This window comes from Chrysemys picta, chromosome 12 (assembly GCF_011386835.1).
Source record: "Chrysemys picta bellii isolate R12L10 chromosome 12, ASM1138683v2, whole genome shotgun sequence".
Lineage (NCBI taxonomy): Eukaryota > Metazoa > Chordata > Testudines > Emydidae > Chrysemys > Chrysemys picta.
Window position 1 is genome coordinate 21961409 of NC_088802.1, and position 14534 is coordinate 21975942.

Genomic DNA, 14534 nt, shown 5'->3' on the forward strand with positions numbered 1-14534 from the left:
TCTCCTACTGGTTTTTGAATGTTATGATTCTTGATGTCAGCTTTGTGTCCATTTATTCTTTTGCATAGAGTCTGTCTGGTTTGGCCAATGTACATGGCAGAGGGTCATTGCTGGCACATGATGGCATATATCACATTGGAGATGTGCAGGTGAAAGAGCCCCTGATTGCGTGGCTGATGTGATTAGGTCCTATGATGATGTCACTTGAATAGATATGTGGACAGAGTTGGCAACAGGCTTTGTTGCAAGGATAGGTTCCTGGGTTAGTGTTTTTGTTCTGTGGTGTGTGGTTGCTGGTGAGTATTTGCTTCAGGTTAGGGGGCTGTCTGTAAGTGAGGACAGGTCTGTCTCCTAAGGTCTTTGACAGTAAGGGATCATCTTTCAGGATATGTTATAGATCTTTGATGATGCACTGAAGAGATTTTAGTTGGGGGCTGAAGGTGAGGGCTAGTGGTGTTCTGTTATTTTCTTTCTTGGTCTGTCTTGTAGTAGGTGACTTCTGGGTACTCTTCTGGCTCTGTCAATCTTTTTTTTTTTTTTTTCACTTCAACAGGTGGGTATTGTAATTTTAAGAATGCTTGATAGAGATATTGTAGGTGCTTGTCTCTGTCTGAGGGATTGGAGGAAATGCGGATGTATCTCAGAGATTGCCTGTAGACAATGGATCGTGTCGTGTGTCTTGGATGGAAGCTGAAGTCATGTAGGTAAGTATTGCGGTCAGTAGGTGTCAGGTATAGGGTAGTATTTATGTCACCATTGCTTTTTAGCACAGTGGTGTCCAGGAAATGGACTGCTTGTGTGGATTGGTCTAGGCTGAGGTTGATGGTGGGATGGAAATTGTTGAAATCATGGTGGAATTCCTCAAGAGCTTCTTTTCCAGGGTCCAGATGATGAAGATGTCATCAGTGTAGCGCAAGTAGAGTAGGGACATTAAGGGAACGAGAGCTAAGAAAGCGTTGTTCTAAATCAGCCATAAAAATTTTGGCATACTATGGGGCAATGCAGGTACCCATAGCAGTGCCGCTGACTTGAAGGTATATATTGTCCCCAAATGTGAAATAGTTGTGGGTGAGGACAAAGTCACAAAGTTCATATCAAGTATCAGAGGGGTAGCCGTGTTAGTCTGAATCTGTAAAAAGCAACAGAGGGTCCTGTGTCACCTTTAAGACTAACAGAAGTATTGGGAGCATAATCTTTCGTGGGTAAGAACCTCACTTCTTCAGATGCAAGTAATGGAAATCTCTAGAGGCAGGTATAAATCAATATGGAGATAACGGGACACCATCAGATCAGGATTAAACAAAGACTGTGAATGGCTATCCAACTACAGAAGCAGTTTGTCCTCCCTTGGTGTTCACACCTCAACTGCTAGCAGAGAACCTCACCCTCCCTGATTGAACTAACCTCATTATCTCCATACTGATTTATACCTGCCTCTGGAGATTTCCATTACTTGCATCTGAAGAAGTGAGGTTCATACCCATGAAAGATTATGCTCCCAATACTTCTGTTAGTCTTAAAGGTGACACAGGATCCTCTGTTGTTTTTAAAGTTCATATCAGTTATCTTATTCTATCATATTAAAATCTGAAGGATTTTTAAATAATAATAATGATTAATAATTAATCATGATAATATAATAATCATTGGAGCCAATGGGATTACTCCCCAGGGAGGGCTAGATCCACAAAAGAACTTAGGCTTGGAGAGGAGAGTTAGAGAGAAACACATGAGTTTATCACAGTGGGTAGGGCATCCACATGGGTCGGAAGAGATCCCCTTTTTAAATCCTCTCTCTCTATCAGGCACGTAAAGCGGGGCCCTCCCACATTCCAGGTGACTACCCTGACCATTGCAATAAAAGTTATGAGAGGTCTCCTCCTTCTAATTCCTTCTTCTTCCTCCTCCCGCCCAAGCTTCATGTAAAAAACGCCTTAGGTGGGGTTACACGGTTCCCAGCTGAGAATCAAAAGCAGATGGATTTGTATTGCTCAAGGGGATATGGGGACTGAACTCTTTGACAGAGGTAGCGTTTAGAACACACCCCTCTCCTCATCATCTCCCATTGCCTAGGGAACCACCTATCATCATATTAGAACATAAGAACAAATGAAAGACCATCACAGGTCAGACCAACGGTCCATCTAGCCCAGTATCATGTTTCTGCCAGTGGCCAGTGTCAGATTCTTCAGAGGGAATGAACAGAACAGACAGTTATTGAGTGATACATCCCCCGTCACTCATTCCCAGCTTCTGTCAGTCAGAGGTTTAGGAACACCCAGAACATGGGGTTGCCTCTCTGGCCTTCTGGACCAATAGCCATTGATGATGTATCCTTCATGAACTTATCTAGTTCTTTTTTTAAAAAAACTGTCTCCATCTCAAGAGAAAGGGAACAAGGGATGTTGTTAAAATGAAAGCCTGATTTAATATTTTACATTTCAAATGCCTTTTTTCCTTCTTGTCTTTAAATAAAAAGTTATAAAAAATATTTAATGGTGAGTTTGCCAGAATACTAAGCAGACTGAGGTCTCTGCAAACTGAACTCTGAACCTTGTTTAAAACTGTTTACTGTGAGACAATGACTGGGTTATGTGGCTTAATCCCTAAAACATGTTGTTTAATATCCCTTCAAAATAAGTTGTCATAATTAATTATAATAAACCTGAATATTTTTTCTTATCCAAACCTTATCTGAATATTGCTACATTTTTGGTCTTCAAAGTTGCTCTGTGACAAGAAGTTCCACTGTCTAATTATGTGTCTTCTTCATGGCATCAGCACATGCATAGAACACTCTCCCCAAAGAGGTTTCACCTTATGAAAATCCTACAGGAAGAAAGAGAGGAGGTCTCCACTGAGTGGACGACTTCATTTCCCTATTATGTTTTTGTGAATATCTTCTTCTCTATAGACATGATACTGCATGCACTTGAATGTTTAGACTAAATGGACATACCCCTACAGCCTGTCTGCATTCAGAAATCCAACTGAGGCTTCCAAGACTTTCACTTATAGACCACCTGCAGGACGGAATCTAATCAACATTATGCATGATCCCGATCCTGCAGACAGATTCACACTTGTGCTAGTAGTCCGTACTCACATGTAATTTCAATAAAATTATTCATGTGTACAACAAATTCAGAGGAGTAAAGTTTTTGCCGGATTGGGCATTATATTCCTATTTATATTAACATTTGTATTTTCCCTAAACCTACCAAGTTGTTAATTAGCCCTGCACTTTCATAGGGCTCTGAATTCTGGGCAGTGAGGAAAAGACAGAAGCAGATCTTGAATACAGTGGAAATACAGTGGAAATAAAAATTTAAGATGGATACTTGGAATTCCATGGATGTGAAAGTGGTACCAATCACAGAAAATTGTAATTTGTAATTGAGGCATAGATGGTTTGGTCATGTGGAAAGAAAATCAGAAGAATATATAGGAAACAGGGAGTTAAACTTAGAAGTGGAGGGAAAGAGAAGAGTTGGCAGACCCAGAACTAGAGGGATGGATGTCATTATAAAGGATATGATTAGCTGCAAAGTTTCCAAGGAATGGTATTCAAGACAGACTGGAATGGATAAGAAGGATGGGAAGAACCAACCCCATATAGATGGGAGTAAGGCTAGAAGAAGATTTGAGTTAAGTAAGTGCAGCAAGAAGTTCAGAGTGCAAGATTGCAAAACACTATAATGCAGATATGACAAGATCATGTAACATCCTGAACAAACCTTATTGAATTAAGTTTCACATTCTTGGACTTTATTGTATTAAAAATGCAACTGTTTATGTCCTTCTGTAGGTTTGCATGGCGCTTCTTTAGGAGGAAGACATGAATTATGCAATTGCTGGGAGATATTGGGGACTTCAAAGGACTTTTTGGGATAATACATGTGAAGTGGATTTTCAAGGAAATTGTTTGGAGGTGAAGATAATGCAAATGACCCACCTAAAATCTATTCTTTTGAAGCTACACTTTGAGTGGATACCCATTGTCTGTCTGATTACCTAGTCAAGGTCTATTTAAAGAACCAAACTGTAGAAATTAATGATTGGTAGAGGCAGGAGATGTTCTTGGTCTGAGCTGAGATATGATGAACTTGAAACTACAGAAAAATCCTGGGTAGGGGTTAAAGGACAACTCCTGCCAGAGCCCTGCACACATATTTAAGTTAGATCTCCTGCGCATGTATATCACCATAGCTCCATTGGAGCCAATGGGTGCGATCCCGAGCAGTGTCTAGATTCATGAAGGGACTTTGACTTGAACAGGAGAGATTGAGAGAGGACCAGGTCAACATATCCCATATCCCAGTCGTTAGGTCACGCATATGGGAGGGGGCAAATCGCCATTTAAATCTCTTCTCATCAGGCCCTTGAACCAGGGGTCTCCTCCATATTGGGTGACTAACAGAACCACTGAGATAAAACTAAGGAGGGACTTCTTCCTCCTAATTTCTTCTCATTCTTTTCTGTACCACCACACCTGGGCTTATTGCAAAATTCACCTCAGTTGGGGTTAGAGGGTTCCCAGAAGGAAATCTCAAGCAGAAAAAGTGTTTCCCTCTAGGGGATTAAGGCAATGCATACCTTGAAAGGTTGGGGCGGTTAGGGCACACCCATCTCCTCAGCATCTCCCATTGGCTAATTTAGGACATGACCTATCTCTCCACTTCCATTGAAGAGGCAACCGGGGTTCCAAACTCTGGCTTTGTCAATCCCTGTGATTTTCTAGGCACTTCAAAGTTAAGCACTGCAATGCTCAGCATCACAACTCCTATGTCCCTTTGTGAACCTACCCCTTGGTGTAACTTGACTTGGTGCCATTAAGTCAATGTAGGTACATGGATTTACATCAAATGGGGCTCGGACCATAGTGTTCGTATTCTAAAGTGATTTTGTTTTCCTCAAATTTCACTCACTGTCGAGTTGGAAAGCCCTGTGTATCGCTGAGTGTCCACGGACATCACAAACATAGTGGGAAGTGGTGCTGCTCTGCACCCAAGTGCAATTCACCTTTAAATGCAGAACCCCAGCTGGTGAAAAGCAGCATAGCTCCACTGAAATAAACAGGGCTATTCCGATACCTGCGAGCTGAGAATCTTGTCTCAATGAAAAAAATATATGACTTTGAATTCACCAGTTTCCAATGTTTTACTTATAGAGCTATGGTCTGGGGTAAATGAAGAGTCAACCATTAGGCTGAGCTATTCCAAAGAGTCTAGGGAAATCAGGTGCCCAACTCCTATTGGATGCGAAGTCTGTGGAGAGCAAGACATGGAAGCCTGATCTCTTCCGTCCTTGGCTAGTGTGTTCATCCAAAATTCCATGCATGTGCCCACTTCCATCTCTCTTCCTATCCCATCCTAGTACTGATGGCTTGCACTCTTTGTCCCATTTAAGAAAGAAACTATCCTATGCTCCCATTTTCACAGGGAGAATTTCTTCTTTCAGATTCTTCGCACAAAATAAATAGAGCTAGTTGAACAATGGGACTATTTTCATGAAGAAAACCATGTCCGTCTTTGTTATACAAATTCAAAACTTTCGCAACCTGCTTACTAAATAAAGTAGCTCTATTCAGCTACTCTAGACTTCATTTTTTTCAGGGTGTTCAGCTTACTAAGCATCACTCTGTTGTACTGTCAATTCTTCATGGCAGCAATCATGGGTACTTTTAAGTTTGTTAGTTCTGGTCAACATTTTTACCATGATTGTTTTTCCAATTTCAAAGTGTGGTGTCATCATCTTAGAGTGTTTTTTTTTTCTGGAAAATCTGAATTTTGAAATAAAACATTTAATTTTTGCATTTGGAAAATCTAAATAAAAATTTCATTTCAATTTGACCTCTCAAAATGAAATGATAGATTTTCTTTCAAAATGTCAAGCTGAAATAAAAAAAAATGAGTTGACATTTTGATTTAAAATGACAAAATTACTCATCTCAGTGTTATTTTAAATCAAAATATTGATGGAGAATTAAATTGATACTTCAAAAGGATGGTTTCTTTCAATCAAAAAGGACAAAATGAAATGTTTAGATATCTCTGCATTCAAATATTTAATGATTTTTCCTTTCACAAAAACGGGCAGATGTATTGCAGAAGTTAATATATTAATGCACATACAGTATTTTGAGATCTCTGGGAAAAGGATGCTACTGAAGAACACGGCTCTCTTCTTGTAATGCCATTGTCTGTGTCACAGAGCCATGAAAATAGCCATGCTGAGTCAGACCAGCCATCGAAATCCACTATCCCATTTCTGACAGTGACCAGGAACAAATGTTCAGAGGAAGATTCAAGAACCTCAGAATAGACATGGTATTTAATATCCCTTCCAGTAATATTATCATCATTAATCATAAGAACTCTGGATATTTTTATTACCCAATCTCTTTTTGAATTTTGCTACATTTATGGTCTCAGTGTATGCCTGTGGCAAGGAGTTCCACAGTCTAATCATGTGTCTTCTTCATACCATCTGCGCATGCATGGAAAACCATCCCAACACTGCTGCACCAAATAACCCCATTTTATGCAGATTCTATAGAAAGAAAGAAAGAAAGAAAGAAAGAAAGAAAGAAAGAAAGAAAGAAAGAAAGAAAGAAAGAAAGAAAAATGGCCTGACTGAATGGGCCTTTTCCATTCAGCTATTCTGTTTTTTTTGTGCATTTCTTCTTCTCTATAGACATGATACTGCATGCACTTGAGTGTTTAGACTAAATGGACAGATCCCCATAGCCTTTCTGCATGTAGATATCTAGCTGAGAAGAGGGGGACTCTCACTTTCAGACCTCCTACAGGCTTGAGCCCAAACAACATTGTGCATGACTCCAACCCTGCAGACAGATTAACAGTGATAGTAGTCCATACTCACACTTAATTTTAATTACTAATTTGTTCTATCTGTTCAGTGGAGTAAGCCTTTTGCAAGATTGGGCACTATGTGAATATTTATATGAACATCTGAGGTTTCACTAAGCCTATCAAAGTGAAAAGTGAGATCTAAAAGTCATTAATTAGGCCTGCACTTTGATAGGACTCTGAATGCTGGGTACTGAGCAAGAAACAGGAGCAGATCTTGAAGACAGTGGAAACAAAACTATTAAGATGGGTGTTTAGAGTTACAAGGATTGACCATGTTTGGAATGAACAAAGTAGGGGAAGTGTGAAGGTGGTACCAGTTATAGAAAAGCCGAGGGGGTCCAGTTTTAGAGGGTTTGGCCATGTGAAAAGAAGATTGGATGACAGGGTGTTAAATTTAGAAGGGGAGGGTAAGAGAAGGGTAGACAAACCCAGAACTAGATGGATGAATGGATGTCATAGTAAAGGATTTGATTAGTTGCAGAGTTTCTGAGGAATAGCTGTCAGGACAGGCTGGAATAGATTATAAAGACAAGAAGAGCCAATCCCATACAAATGGGAGTAAGGCTAGAAGAAGGATTGAGTCTAGTAAGTGCAGTAAAATGTTGAGACAATATATTTCAAGATTGTCATTTTGACAGATATGAAAGTGTCCTGTAACATCCTGCACAAACCCTAAAGAATTACCTTAAACCTTATTGAATTAATGTAAATATCTCTGGAGTTTGCTGTATTAAAAATGAAAATATTTATGTACTATTGCAAGAATTTATGGAGCTTATTTAGGAGGAAGTTCTGATTAGTGCAATCTCTGGGAGACATTAGGAACTTCAAAGGACATTTGGGGCCAAGACATGTGAAATGGATTTTCAAGGAAATTCTTGGGGGTGGGTGGGGGAGGAAGGGAATGCAACTGACTCCTCTGGAATCCCTCATTTTGAACTTGCACTTTGAGCAAAGACCTATTGTCTGGCTTTTTCTATCTGGGTAATTGTTTGACGGCACGAGTTTCTATATCTGAAGAAGTCATACATCTGATGGGTCTTGTGTCAATGACATTTCAGCACCTTCAAAGCCCTCTGTTTGGGACAAGTATTCAATATGGTAGTGATGACAACTCTGTTATACAGAGGAGAAACATATTCATTAAAAACAGCGGAGGAGAGGAAATTAAACAGTTTTCAGTGTCAAAAGTTATGACATATCCTTGACATCCATTGATTTGTTTTTGTCACAAACAGGGAGATACTTAAATGATCCCAGCAAGTTGCAGTCTTGCATTAATTGAGAAGAAGATGACTTCAATGGTGGGGGTATGCACAATGTTCAGAAGACTGTATGCTTTTACAGAAGGTTTATACAATGGAGGTAGTAGGAAGTAGAGCACGAGTGCAACCATGAATAAGATTGAAAGATGCAATTTTGTGGGATTTAAGAAATCTAAATCATCCCATCCTGACTCTTGTGAAAGGAAGAAGACTTGGAAAGGACCATTCAAGATGGAAACCCATTCTACATGCCACCATGGCTGCATTACAGCCATGTGTTTCTGCTGCTGGTGATGTGCTGCTGACTTTACAAAGCAAACTACCTTCAGAGACACTGAGAAAGCCCTGCTACAAAATGCCTTATAGACCAAGTTGTAAGTGCTGTAGAGAGTTCTTAAGGCTGCTCAGTGCTGGTGTTCTTGGATCTCCGGTGTCAGCTGCACAAGCAGGTAATGCAGCTTACCCAGTTCAGTAGACCTCAATGTTATTCCTAAAGAAAAATCACAGGCTCGGTTTGGTGGCTAAAGCCCTTGGCCAGGTTTATTGTCAGCAAAGCATGGTACTAGTGCCCTGTCCAAGAGGTCACAGGGACACTAACACATGTATTTCTGTGACAAGATGGGACATCAGGGTCCTGTCCCCTTGACCAATTCAAAAATGCCCCTCATTGGACATCTCCTTTTATACAATGATACAAACGTGTTATGTATTACACACCAGATGCTGTTAGTTACCACCCTTATCCTCATACCTGTTAGTTAGAACAAAACATCCTCACCCGTTATTCTGTCATCCCAATCTTATATTATGAGGGGTCAGTGTACTCTTGTACCATCTCTTAAAAATCTGTTTACATAGTTACTTGAGAGATCTGTGTGTTTTTGTACCATCCTCTCTGGTCAGGAATGTGCTTACCTGGTGCATTGTTTTCTGACAAAGACCAGCCTACTCTGGTTCCCAGCCTTTGGTTAATACAGTTACTTATGCTTAGGTTTCCATCAAGGCCTATGGCACAGAGATTAAAGCATTTTCCTGAGAGACAGGAGACATAACTTCAAATCTTTGCTCTACATCAGACCGAGAAGGAATTGCATGAGGATCTCCCATGACCCAGGTGAGTTCCCTAACCACTAGGCTAACAACTAGGTTAAAGGTACTGGGGAGGCATTAATGTACCCTGTGCTGCTTTGTGAGTTTGGTTGGTTCTTAGGTACCGTAGACCATTGCTTAAAGGGCTGACCCAGCACAATGTTACTGGGGGCTTGTTACAGAGAGATAACTGCAGTGATTGTCCCAGGGGAACAAGACAGCATTTAAACAACTCTCAAGAATCAGCTCCTAGTCTTGGAGTCAGCTAAGAGAAAATCACAGGGCAGAATGAGTTGATTCATATTTGTATTCCTTCTTATTTTTTTGTATCCTTTTCATTTCAAAAGACCGGATTCTGCCCCTCTTATCTAGGGGTAGGTCTCTGCAGAGTCCCATTGATTTCTACCTGGCTGCAGCAGTCTGCTCACACAGACTGTTACAAAAAAGGGGCCATGTCTGTCGAAACTGATTTACTTGAATCACTCAGCTCTCTCCTTCTCTCTTTCTTAAGGCAGCACTGAGATAGCTGAGATCAGCTGGTGCAGTAGTTTGTATTCTGTGTGGGTGGGGGAAGGTCAGAGGAAGGGCATTCTCTGGAAAATGCCCTTGGAATTGAATTTCCCTGTGCACAGAATCTGCCTGTGTTCATATTCATGTTTTAGTGCAAGGTCCATCTCCTTCCTTAGACATTTATCTCATGAGCTGATAATGGAGGAAAGGTTCAGTTTCTCTCTAGTGTTGTATGGGGACAAACATAATTTTGACATTGGACAGAACATTGATTTCATTCCCTTTTCCATTAATAACAGATGTCATTCACTTCCAGGAGGGCAGGAAAATGTCTCTACTGTATGTACAGCCTGATATTCAGACGTGCAGAAAACGGAGTAAAAAATCCCACGGAGTCGGAGTTTAAGTGACTTAGGAGCAAAACTCCCAATAATTTTCTATCAGGCCCCTCTTTTCAAAATTATGTCACTGTGTTGAGATAATGTTTTCTGGTCACATTCATTTCTTCTTGATACAGTGTCACATGACCTTCTCATAAACTAGAGAAATACAACCTAGATGGAGCTATGATAAGGTGGGTGCATAGCGGGTTGGAAAACAGTTCCCAGGGAGTAGTTATCAGTGGTTCACACTCATGTTGGAAGGGCATAACGAGTAGGGTCCTGAACGGATCAATTCTGGGTCTGGTTCTGTTCTGTATCTTCATGAATGATTTAGATAATGCATTGAGAGTACACTTATAATGTTTATGGATGATACCAAGTTGAGAGGGTTGCAAGTGCTTTGGGGGATAGGATTATAATTCAAAATGATCTGGACAAACTGAAGGAATGGTCTGAAGTAAATAGTATTACATTCAATATGGAGAAAGGCAAAGTATTCCACTTAGGAATGAACAGTCAGTTGCACACATAGAAAATGGGAAGGGACTGCCTAGGAAGGAGAACTGCGGAAAGGGATCTGGGGGTCAAAGTGGACCACAAGCTAAATGTGAGTCAACAGTGTAACACTATTGCAAAAAAAGCATCATTCTGGGATGTATTAGGAGGAGTGTTGTAAGCAAGACACAAGAAGTAATTCTTCTGATCTACACTGCGCTGATTAGCCCTCAACTGGAGCATTGTGTCCAGTTCTGAGCGCCACATTTCAGGAAAGATGTGGATAAATTGGAAAAAGTCCAGAGAGGAGCAACAAAAAATGATTAAAGGTCTAGAAAATATGACCTATGAGGGAAGATTGAAAAGAAATGGGTTTTGCTAGTCTAGAGAAGAGAAGTCTGAGAGGGGACATGATAACAGTTTTCAAGTACATAAAAGGTTGTTAGAAGGAGGAGGGAGAATTGTTCTTCTTAACCTCTGAAGATAGGACAAGAAGCAATGTGCTTAAATTGCAGGAGAGTGGTTAAGCACTGGAATAAATTGCCTAGGGAGATTGTGGAATCTCCATCATTGGAGATTTTTAAGAGCAGGTTGGACAAACACCTGCCAGTGATGGTCTAGATAATACTTAGTCCTGCCATGAGTGCAGGGGACTGGACTAAATGACCTCTTCAGGTCCCTTTCAGTTCTATGGTTCTATGATTATGATTATTCGTGAAAAATCCTAATAATTTTAATAGGTAAGAATCCAATTATATACTACAGATGTTAAATAGTGTTTTCAACCAAATAGTCTAGAATAATTGACAGACTGTAACGGAGAAGGAGATTATTTTTTTAGATTTGGCCAGATGTCCAGCTACTGCAAATTGACCATAGTTTCGTTGCAGCCAATCTGCCCGATCCCATGTTGGTATAACACATCTGTAGCTCTATTGAAGTCATAAGACCAGATTGCAGAGAGAGAGAATAAATTCCTCTATTGCCTGGTGGCTTGAACACTCACCCTGGATGCAGAAGACCAAGTATCCAGTAACCCTACACTGCCTCTTTTATGATTTATCCAGAGAGGAACAGCTTCAAGAGGAGAGTGATGGAGCCCCATATCAGACTATCCCTTAACCAGAGCTGAGCAGGGAATTTGTCAATACCAGTAGGATATGATTCTAGATTTTAGGCATCTAAAGTGGCAGTTGGATGCCCATGTCCTTTTGTGTATCCAGCTTATCTTGCCTATCTAAAACACACAAATGCCATCTCATGTCTCTTTTTCTCTCGCTCTCTAAATTAAGTCTTCTTAAAATACACATTTTAAGGAATGGAATAGAGCTCTCTTTACATTCATCCTATGGAACAGATGATCTCCACATACTATTTCAATTTATTTTCATAATAAGTGTTAATTTCATTTTTTTTCCTGGTCTTCCAGGTCACAGATTTCCTGAATAAATGCAAATGAAAAATCAAACCACAGTGACCGAATTTATCCTCCTGGGACTTTCCAGTGACCCACAGATGCAGATTTTCCTCTTCTCGGTATTTGTAGTTATTTACCTAATCACTCTGGCTGGTAACATAGTGATCATGGTGGTGATAAGAGCTGACTCTCACCTTCACATCCCTATGTACGTCTTCCTCTTCCATTTATCCTTTGTTGATATCTGCTATTCCTTGGTCATGGTGCCTAATATGCTGATGCACTTCTGTCATAACTATAACAATACTGTAAAATCCCTCCTGGCCAGAGACTCCAAAATCCTTTTACCTGTAAAAGGTTAAGAAGCTCAGGTAACCTGGCTGACACCTAACCAAAAGGACCAATAAGGGGACAAGATACTTTCAGACCTTGGTGCGGGGAAGGCTTTTGTTTGTGCTCTTTGTTTTGGTGGTTGTTCGCTCTTGGGACTCAGGGGGACCAGACATCAATCCAGGCTCTCCAGATCTTTCTGAACAAGTCTGTCATATTTCAAACTTGTAAGTAAACAGCCAGGCAAGGCGTATTAATTTTATCTTTGTTTTCTCAACTTGTAAATGTACCTTTTACTAGGGTGTTTACCTCTGTTTACTGTAACTTTGAACCTAAGGCTAGAGGGGGGTCCTCTGGGCTCTTTAAGTTTGATTACCCTGTAAAGTTATTTTCCATACTGATTTTACAGAGATGATTTTTACCTTTTTCTTTCATTAAAAGCCTTCTTTTTAAGAACCTGATTGATTTTTCCTTGTTTTTAGATTGAAGGGGGTTGGATCTTGATCCACCAGGGAATTGGTGAAGAGTCTCTCAAGGCTACCCAGGGAAGGGAATTAGCACATTGGGAGTGGTGGCAGCGGACCAGATCTGAGCTGGTAGTTAAGCTTAGAAGTTTTCATGCAGGCCTCCACATTTGTACCCTAAAGTTCAGAGTGGGGAAGCAGCCTTGACAACTTCCTAGCAGAGCACAAAACTATTTCTGTCATTGGCTGCATTGCCCAGATTCTTCTTTTTATCCTCTAAGCTGCTACTGAAGCTTTCATTCTCTCAGTGATGTCTTATGACCACTATGCTGCCATCTGTGACCCATTGCGTTACATGGACACAATGAGCACAAGTATCTGTGTTCAGCTGGTGGGTGGTGCATGGACCATGGGCTTCTTCCATGCCCTGCTTAATACTGTTTTTGCCCTCAAGTTGCATTTCTGTGGGCCCAATCAAAACCACCATTTCAGCTGTGAGCTCCCTCCTCTGTTACAACTGTCCTGCACTGACACCCTCACCAATCAAGTCGTGCTTCTTACTTCTGCTGTCATACTTGGATCAACCTCCTTTCTCTTCATCCTGATCTCCTACATTCACATGATCTCCACCATCCTGAGGATTCACTCTGTGGGAGACAGGCATAAAGCCTTCTCCACCTGCTGCTATCACTTTATTGTGGTTGGTTTATTGTACCTGACAGCTTTTTTCCAGTAGACAAAACCCAGCTCAGTCTCCTCTGTGGTTCTGGATGAAATGTTCTCGATCCAGTACAGCATCTTGGCCCCCATGTTAAACCCTATCATATATAGCCTGAAAAACAAGGAGGTGAAAACAGCTATAGGGAAAATGTTGGGGAAATTCAAATTTCTCAGGTAGTGTCGATCTTATTATTATTATTATTATTATTATTATTTTAAAAAGAACATAGAACTGTGGTTAACTTGTTTTTGGGAGATTCTCTGCTCAGATATCTGACACTTTGGTTAAAACCTCAGCTGGTCTAAATCAATGAGGCTCCAATCAACTCAGCAGGCCACATCCCCATTGGGTAGAAGAGACACTGGAGCAAAGGGGACAGGATCCTGGGTCTCCATCTAGGGTGAGTGCTAGAAGCACCAGAATCTAGAGCCATTCATGCTCTCTCTCTCTCTTTCTCTCTCTTTGGGCCAATATCTCTTTCAATCTGACCCACTGACTTCAATGGAACTATGGCTAATTTATTCTACTTGAGGATCTGGTCAGTTCTGTGAAAAGAAAATCTTTGTCTATTGCATTCTCTAGTTCTTCTAGAGTATTTTGTTGAAAACCCTATTTAATAGCTGTAGTACTTACAGGATTCATCCCTATTAATGTCTCTGTCTCCAGTAATAACAATAATTAATAATGGTTGTCATCTTCAGCTGGGTCAAGATGCACAAGGGAAATAAAGCTTTATTAGGAAAGATAAAGAGAGACACATATCAGGTATCCCATATTGCAGTGGTTAGGGCACCAACATGGGAGGAAGCAGATCCCTTTTTAAAATCTTTGTTTTTATCAGGCATTTGAATGTCCGCTACATCCCTAGCTGCTAGAATAAAAGTTGAGGGGTTTCCTCCATCTAATTCCTTCTTCTCTCCCCTCTCTCACCATGGTTTCTTGCCAACTTAGGTGGGGTTAGAAGCTTCCCAGCTGAGAATCCCAA

The 14534-nt window shown here is 40.6% G+C and overlaps 1 pseudogene; it reads left to right on the forward strand.

Moving 5' to 3' along the window:
- Positions 1–12066: 12066 nt before the first annotated feature.
- On the forward strand, positions 12067–13726 carry LOC122172520 (olfactory receptor 5V1-like; annotated as a pseudogene).
- Positions 13727–14534: the final 808 nt, after the last annotated feature.